Raw genomic sequence first — 7,701 nt, forward strand, 5'->3', positions numbered from 1 at the left:
TCAGTCAAAATTAAGAAAATGGTATTTTCGGAACAAAAAAAATACGGTTTACTATTTTTATCGATTTGGTAAAAAAAAAAAAATTTCGAAAATGGTAAATTTACCGTTTTTAGAATTAATTGCTACAGTGTGTACCGTTTTGGTAAATAATGTTTTGGTAAATCTGCCTTTAATAATTCTATAAGTTCTAAAAATTATGTTGTGTTTTTTGTTTTTCTATTTTTCTCCTTTCTGGGTAATTTCCTAATAGCTCTGGCCTCTCCAAAGCTTAAGCACTCTCTTCTTTTTTTCAATGAGCTTTGATTTTGTTGTTCTTGTGAAAAAATCATATACAAAAATGGTTGCTTTTAGCGACACATTTTTAGCGGTAGTCAAAATAGGCGCCACTATAGAACACGGTATGCGCGAATTCAAAAAGGCGGGAATGATTTTGAATTGAGATGTGATCTCTTCCTTTGTTCCTTTGTTGGTACATTTGTTTCTGTAGATGAATGTATTGTTTCTTTTGGGAGGAGATCAGAGCCATGTCTCTGTTCTAGTTGAATTGCTTCTTGTTTGTTTGAACCCTAAAAAATTGAATTTTTTGTGTGGGAAAAGTAGGTATTGAGGAAGCATTTTTCCAATTTCCATTGTTTGGCTGCTGATATGATTAATTTATCTTATTCTGGTTCAGGACTGCAAAGAACTTCTCTATGAATGTCTTGCACTTCGAATTGTTAGTTTATATTAATGAAGATATCATATATGTCCACTGGAAGGGTGGGAAATATGTGGTTTTGATAGTCAGTTTCGATAAATTTGTTGATTTTTGTTTTTTTTTTTTTTTTAATTCAGATCTCATGGAATTCTATCCTTGCCTTTTCATTTTTAGTTTGCAACTCTAGTTTAAATGTTCTAAATCTGTGATTTTGATGGTTAAGTTCATTGAGATTTATGATTATGAGTATATCTCATATGAGATCTAGTTCTACATTCTAAAATTTCTTGCCTTTACTAGTTTGGGTTTTGCAGGATTGGTTGACTATTGTTTTGATAATTTTTTTATTCCTCAGATTAGATCTAGTTCTACATTCTAAACAGTCTTGCACTTTGGCTTAGTTTAGTTGACTATGGCTTAACTCCCTGCTTTGGACTTTAGACCTTTGATTCTACATTCTTTGTGGATGCTATTGAAACTCAAGAACTATTTTTTAGGTCGAGTTGGAGGAACCTGTTGAGAACATTGGTGCTAAGTTGGAAAGGCAGGCTGGGGATGTGACAACCACCTCTGTTGTTCTTGCACAAGGTCTGATTGTTGAAGGTGTTAAGGTTTGTGAAGCATTCCTCTTACCTGATTAGTTTTTTTTGTTTGATTATGAGGGACTAAAATGGTCTATTCTACTTCGAAAGAGTCTAGGGGATCTTTTGGTGTGCCATAAATATTGTTTAAAAGCATATATTGCGTATAATGGAAGAGATCTAGAATAGGTTGGAGAAATCCTTTGAAAGTTAAGGGGGGTAAAGATATTGGTAGAATTTCCTGGAATGTATGGCCATTGGATCATTGCTATGTGTTTATTTGTCCATGCCATCCATTCCAATTTCTCAACGTCTATTTAAGGAGGTGAGATCCTCATTTGTAGTGATACTTAGAGAGTGGGCAAAACTTAGGAGTTCAGAGCAATAAGAGCGAGTTCCTTTCTCAAGTTTTTTGTGTTCTCTTTGGCGGTTTTCTTGAGTATGCGATTGCCTTAGAGATTGAAGGGATTCATGTGATTTGTTGGAAAGCCAACTAATGTTATGTCGTAGGATTAGCTCAAGAGACGGATGCTGAGCTAGGGAAGCTATGCCTATGATAGTAGTTGTATCAAGAGTGAGGTTTGGAAGAAGAGGTAGTGATCCAAGTTTGTTGTGTTTGCGTGAGCAATGTATGTATGGGAAAGCTATTAGAGCACTTTCCACAAATAGATAGCCAGAGTCATTGAGGGATTGGGGACCCAACTAGAAAAAGTCATGAGCAAGATGGTATTGTTGAGGGAGGTTAAAAGTGCGAGGGTCTTGGAACCCATGTCTTATGGAAGTGCTTGAGATGCCGAGGAGTTATAGAACTTCTTGTGGCAAGGAAAAAAAAATTAGTTTTTAAACCATTCGACTTGAAGATGAGAATTGCTTACCACATAGGATTGATTTTAGGATACTTCAAGCAATTTCTTGCTATGTTGTTTGGCATTAGAAACATGTGTGAGAAGGACAAGAAGTTCTACTTTATGGATAGTCTCAACCATGGGAATAAAAGAATTCCATAGGCAAGGAGTCCAAGACTTAGCACCAGCCACTGCAACAGTTGAATTTCATGGATGCCTAATCTACGGCGGAGAGCATATGGAGATGGAGTGCCTACGTCTGAAGGAAATGAACTCATAATAAAAGTGGAAGACCTCACTGAGAAGAGATATATATCATTCATGGGCTATCAAAATTGAAATAAATTAAGAAGTTTTTGATGGGTTCAGACTTTGCCATTAACAGAGAGATGACACATGCATTCGCTAGTGAACACTGGAGCAGCACTCAACTGTGTGGAAGTACACTCCATCAAGGTGAAAACAACAAACATAGAAGACACTCATATTTGTGGGGTGGTAAAGGATGTGAAGATTTATGTTGGAGAGGTTTGATAGAACTAAGTCCATTGAAGACAGTCATATTTGTGGGGTGGTAAAGGATGAGAAATTTGCCATCTTCGAAGAATTCAATGAAATAGCCTGTTTCACTGTATTAGATGTTGAGGTGACAAACCTCTATATAAAATATGTGGCACCAAAATCACTGAAATTTGTGTGTTGGTGTATGATTGTCCTTCTACTTGAAATATATGATAACAAAAGTTCGTGTCAAAAACTTGCTCTGGCACATGGTATGTATATCTGATAAGCAGATAAGCAGGTTTATTTTCTTTAGAGGAGGGTGGTAAGACAAGTTAGGGGGCATTGAACAAGTACACAAAGCTTGTTACTTAATTATCCAATTAGGCTGATGTCAACACCCAATGAGAGTGTTCTGTGCTTTTTAGATCATTAGAACTCTTCTGAAGAACTTGAAGGGTCTCTCTGTATTTTGTTGTTCAGCCCCCATGTTGACAATGATCTGACCATGATCAGAAATTCTACTAATCAGAAAGTTAGCTCGATGTTAGTCAGGACTCTTATTCCATCACCCCATTCATTTAATTAAACTAAGAAGATGATTTTGGTTCGATGTTGGTACTATTTCTTAGAGATTCCTTTGTACGTCGGATGAACGCTTTTGATTTTTCATTTATATTGGAAGCTGATCTCCAAACCGGCTTCACTGGTCTTGGAGTCATCTTCACATCTTTTTCTTGTTCTATAGCCTGTTTCATCTTTTCCTTTGATAAATTATCATCCTTATTGGCCATGTCTCTCTCTTTCTCTTCGGTATTACCTTTTAATGGGACTACTACATCCTCCAATCGCTTATCTTTTTTCTCGAGAGATTCAGAGGAGGAGATTCCAACATTATTGTTACAAACACCACCCATCGAATCATTAGGCTTATGCTTTGATGAATGATCCTTCACTGGAATTGTCCTTGATGGTGGACCTGATCCAATGTTGAAACTGTCATATTGGGTTTGATTGTCACCAACAATTGCACTACCTTTCTCCATAATATTGGCAGAATTACCAAACCCATTGGACTTCTCAAACTCAATATGAAGGGATATTGTAAGTGATAGGAGAAGTTAAGAGTTTAGCATTTCTCTTTGAGGACTCCTTGTCCACCTTTAATAAAAGGTTTTTTTATCTATCAAAAAAAAAAATCCCAGCCAAGAGGTGGCATATGACTCAGAAATCTGAGCCGATTATTTGGTCTTGGCAATGCATAGTATGGAAGTTGAGTCCTCTGAGAACTATGAACTGACATAGTTCTCAAGTGTTATGTATTATCTTTGTCGTGTATAATTTTAAAATGTTTCATTTATTTGTTACCCTTGTTTTTCAAGACCTACATTACATGCTACCATTGCATTCAATGTAGTTTTTACATTTATAGTTTTTTTATCAATCAAGTCTGCTTGCTTAACAAATACTGAAGATAGTTTGCTTGCCCAAGTTAGGACTTGAGACCCACTTCTGCAACCTTGGTTTCTTGGCCAAGTTTTATCCATATAGTCCAAATCTCTAGAAAAATCTGTAAACATATTTTTATCAATTTTTTTAAAAACATATGGGCCCATTAACTTTATAAATGCTTGGCCCTTTCTTGGTGAGCTGACTTACATTCTAAAACTTATTGCTGACTTCTAGGATTCAAGTAGTTGGTTTCTAACTATTGGATTAAAGCATTTTGGGGTATGTAAATCATCGGTTAGAATTACAAATCAGTGTTTCTTCAAGATCAGCTCTTGAATTCAGATTATTTGGGTATTGCCTAATTTCCACTCATATATAAAATTATAAATACGTTAAGGATGTTGAAGAGGTGTAACTGAATTTAAAAAAAATCTTTACCATTTAATTATTTGGTTTGCTGAACCTAATAACAAAATTCATACAACTACTTACAAGTGCTTTGCATTTAGAAGTAGGTCTACTAATTATTTGGTATCTACTAATTTAGTGGTTAAGGGTATGAAGTCCCATTTTATGCCCTGTTTGTCTCGAAAGGATATTTTAAACCATGGTCTTAATTCATCTCTTAATTCTGTTATAAAGCTAACAACAAATAGTTGAATTTGGTTTTGCAGGAACTGTGTTTAATTTGCTATGCTCAAGTAAGGACCATATGTTGATGGCAAAAATCCGGAAGCATTTCGGGAATGAAGTAGCCGAGGTAATATATGAGGTTTTACTTTACCTTAAATGTTGGCATTTGGAGAGAGTTGGTCCATTTATTTACACACTTCATCAAAATGCAATCTAAATACTGACACTGTTGATTGAAAGATAGATGGTTATCTATGATCAAGATATTAGGATTCCCAATAGGTATATTTATCTCGAATATCTTATATAGTAGTTGAGCTTATACTTATATATATATATATATATCTGCTTGTGGAGGCTGAATGGGCTGAAGTGAAGGAAACATGTATTCATTGATTGCTGAGATTTTATTTTTTTGGTGTGTTAGTGTGTTTGTTAAGAGTCGTTTTGCCACTAGTGCTCTTTCTTGTATGTCATGGTCTTTAATCATCCATCACTGGAGGCTTTTGTTGCTTCATCAAAGGTGTGCAATTTTTCTGTATACAATTCTGTTTTGTAAAGATGAATATGCCATCAATACATATGTATTTTTAATGATTGAGAGCATGGTTTAAGACTATCTATTTATTTATTTTTTTGAACAATTATTCCTCTGGAAAATCTACCTCAATTATGAAAGCATTGGCAGGTATGTTTTTTTTTTCCCTATTAAGTATGTTATTTTTCTTTTTGATTATTTCCTTCATTCCAGCTTTTTGTTTACGTGGCATTCTTGTAAACATTAATACTTGCTTTATTTTATCCACAGTCAATGTGGATGATGCCATGGATGATATTCTGTGCCAATTCAAAGGTGTTTCAGGTGGTTTAATGCGTAGAGTTACAGGTTCACCCTCATTGCCTTGTGCCCCTACTTCAATTTCTGGCAGAAATTTGCCTGGAATGGGGATGAGATGAATAAAAGCTGCAATGACATGGAAACATCACATAGCTTGTCTGATAATGAGGAACATTACTTGGATGGAGACCATGGCAATGAGGAAGTAGTGTCCGGTGTACAAGTTAATGGATGGCATTCAGATAATGAATTAAACTCAAAAAGCTTCCCACCCCGTGTGATTAAATGTGATGAACAATTCAGAGACTTGAGTTCTGAACAAATTCAAAATTCAGAAGCGATATATGGAAGGATGGGATCAAATGGAGCCTCAGAACTTGTGGAGGATCCAATTGGAATGCCACCAGGGGTATCATTTGTTTATCGAACAGATTACAAATTCTTTCTCATTATACTCCTTAATAACTTGCCTGTAGTCCCTTCAACAAAATTTCCATTATACTTCTAACATTGCTTAGATTTCTGATTCTAATTTGGAAATCGTTCTGTCATCTTTTCCAGTGGACTCATTACTAGAGGAATTTGGTGTCTGGATTTTTTTTTTAGCAATGCCATAATGGTAGAATTTCTTAATAGACAAATATCTCATTGGAAAAAATTTCTAACTGAACTTAAGAGTCTTAGTTAAATATACAAGGTTTGCTGCCTTTAGAAAAGTGCGCATTAACTTGAAAATCGTTCTCCATATGGTTTAATTATAAGCTTACATAAGAAATCCATTTCCAATGAGCATCAAAATTTCAAGAGCAATCCATTTTGGTTTGTTTGTTCATTTTTTATAGAACTGTTATGGCACATTCACACTCTGATTTCCGCCACTATAGGCATTCAAACCGTATTTATAATTACGGCAATAAAAACTAATTAGCGGCAGCCACTACTACCACTATAAGCCTCATTTCTATCTATAGTTACAGTAATACAATCAATTAGCGACTGTTTTTGACAGCCACCATAAGGTCCATATGACTTTTAGCTACACCATGAATAGTGGTGTTTCCCAAGGCATTTGAATCATAAATCTTTTTCTTGTGTATCCCAAGGCATTTGATCTACGATTTTGTGATGTAGGGGTGCATTTGTCAAAGGGGAGCATCATATTATCACGGTTCATACATATATATATATATATATATATATATATATATATAGGGTCCCGTTCAATGGCCAACAGCTTGGCAAACATTTTGGCAAACACTTTTTCAAAACATGGGTTAGAAGTCTTGGAATGGGCTGATTTTTGGTGAGGATGATCTCTATGGTGAGGAGATCATCCTCACCAAAAATCAGCTCATTCCAAAACTTCTAGCCCCAGTTTACAAGTTGAAAAATCGTGAACCGTCCATTTTTTGTAAACCATTTTTGATGGGATTAGAAGTTTTGGAATGGGCTGATTTTTCGTGATGATGATCTCCTCACCGTAGAGATCATCCTCACCAAAAATCAGCCCATTCCAAGACCTCTAACCCATGTTTTGAAAAATGTGTTTGCCAAACTGTTGGCCATTGAACGCTACCCATACATATATATGGGAAATGTTCAGCAACAAACATTTTGACAAACATTTTGGCAAAATATTTTTCAAAACATGGGTTAGAGGTTTTGGAATGGGCTGATTTTTGGTGAGGATGATCTCAACGGTGAGGAGATCATCATCACCAAAAATCACCCATTCCAAAACTTCTAACCCCATAAAAAATGGTTTACAAAAAATGGACGGTCCACGATTTTTCAACTTTTAAACTGGGGCTAGAAGTTTTGGAATGGGCTGATTTTTGGTGAGGATGATCTCCTCACCATAGAGATCATCCTCACCAAAAATCAGCCCATTCCAGAACCTCTAACCCATGTTTTGAAAAATGTTTTGCCAAAATGTTTGTTGCTGAACGGGACCCCATATATATATATATCCCTTGACTCCCTAACTCATGAAAAAAACACATAATCCCAACCCTTTCAATGCATAATCCAGGGTGGGCTTTATCCTTGAAATAAGAATCCTGAGGTCTGTGTTATGAAGATTCTCATAAATCTCAACCATTGTATTTTGTATTTAAAGGGTAGGGATCATGTATGTGTTTCATGAGTCATTTT

General features: G+C 35.5%; 1 long non-coding RNA gene across 1 annotated transcript; it reads left to right on the forward strand.

Moving 5' to 3' along the window:
• Nucleotides 1–266: 266 nt before the first annotated feature.
• LOC147386482 (uncharacterized) lies at nt 267–6,161 on the forward strand. The gene is made up of 4 exons (XR_015172018.1): nt 267–398; nt 1,195–1,308; nt 4,751–4,836; nt 5,518–6,161. It is a non-coding gene; the product is annotated as an uncharacterized LOC147386482 (long non-coding RNA).
• The last annotated feature ends 1,540 nt before the right edge of the window (nt 6,162–7,701 follow it).

Source organism: Akebia trifoliata, chromosome 14 (assembly GCF_017979445.1).
Source record: "Akebia trifoliata isolate Shusen 1 chromosome 14, ASM1797944v1, whole genome shotgun sequence".
In the NCBI taxonomy this organism is placed as follows: Eukaryota; Viridiplantae; Streptophyta; class Magnoliopsida; order Ranunculales; family Lardizabalaceae; genus Akebia; species Akebia trifoliata.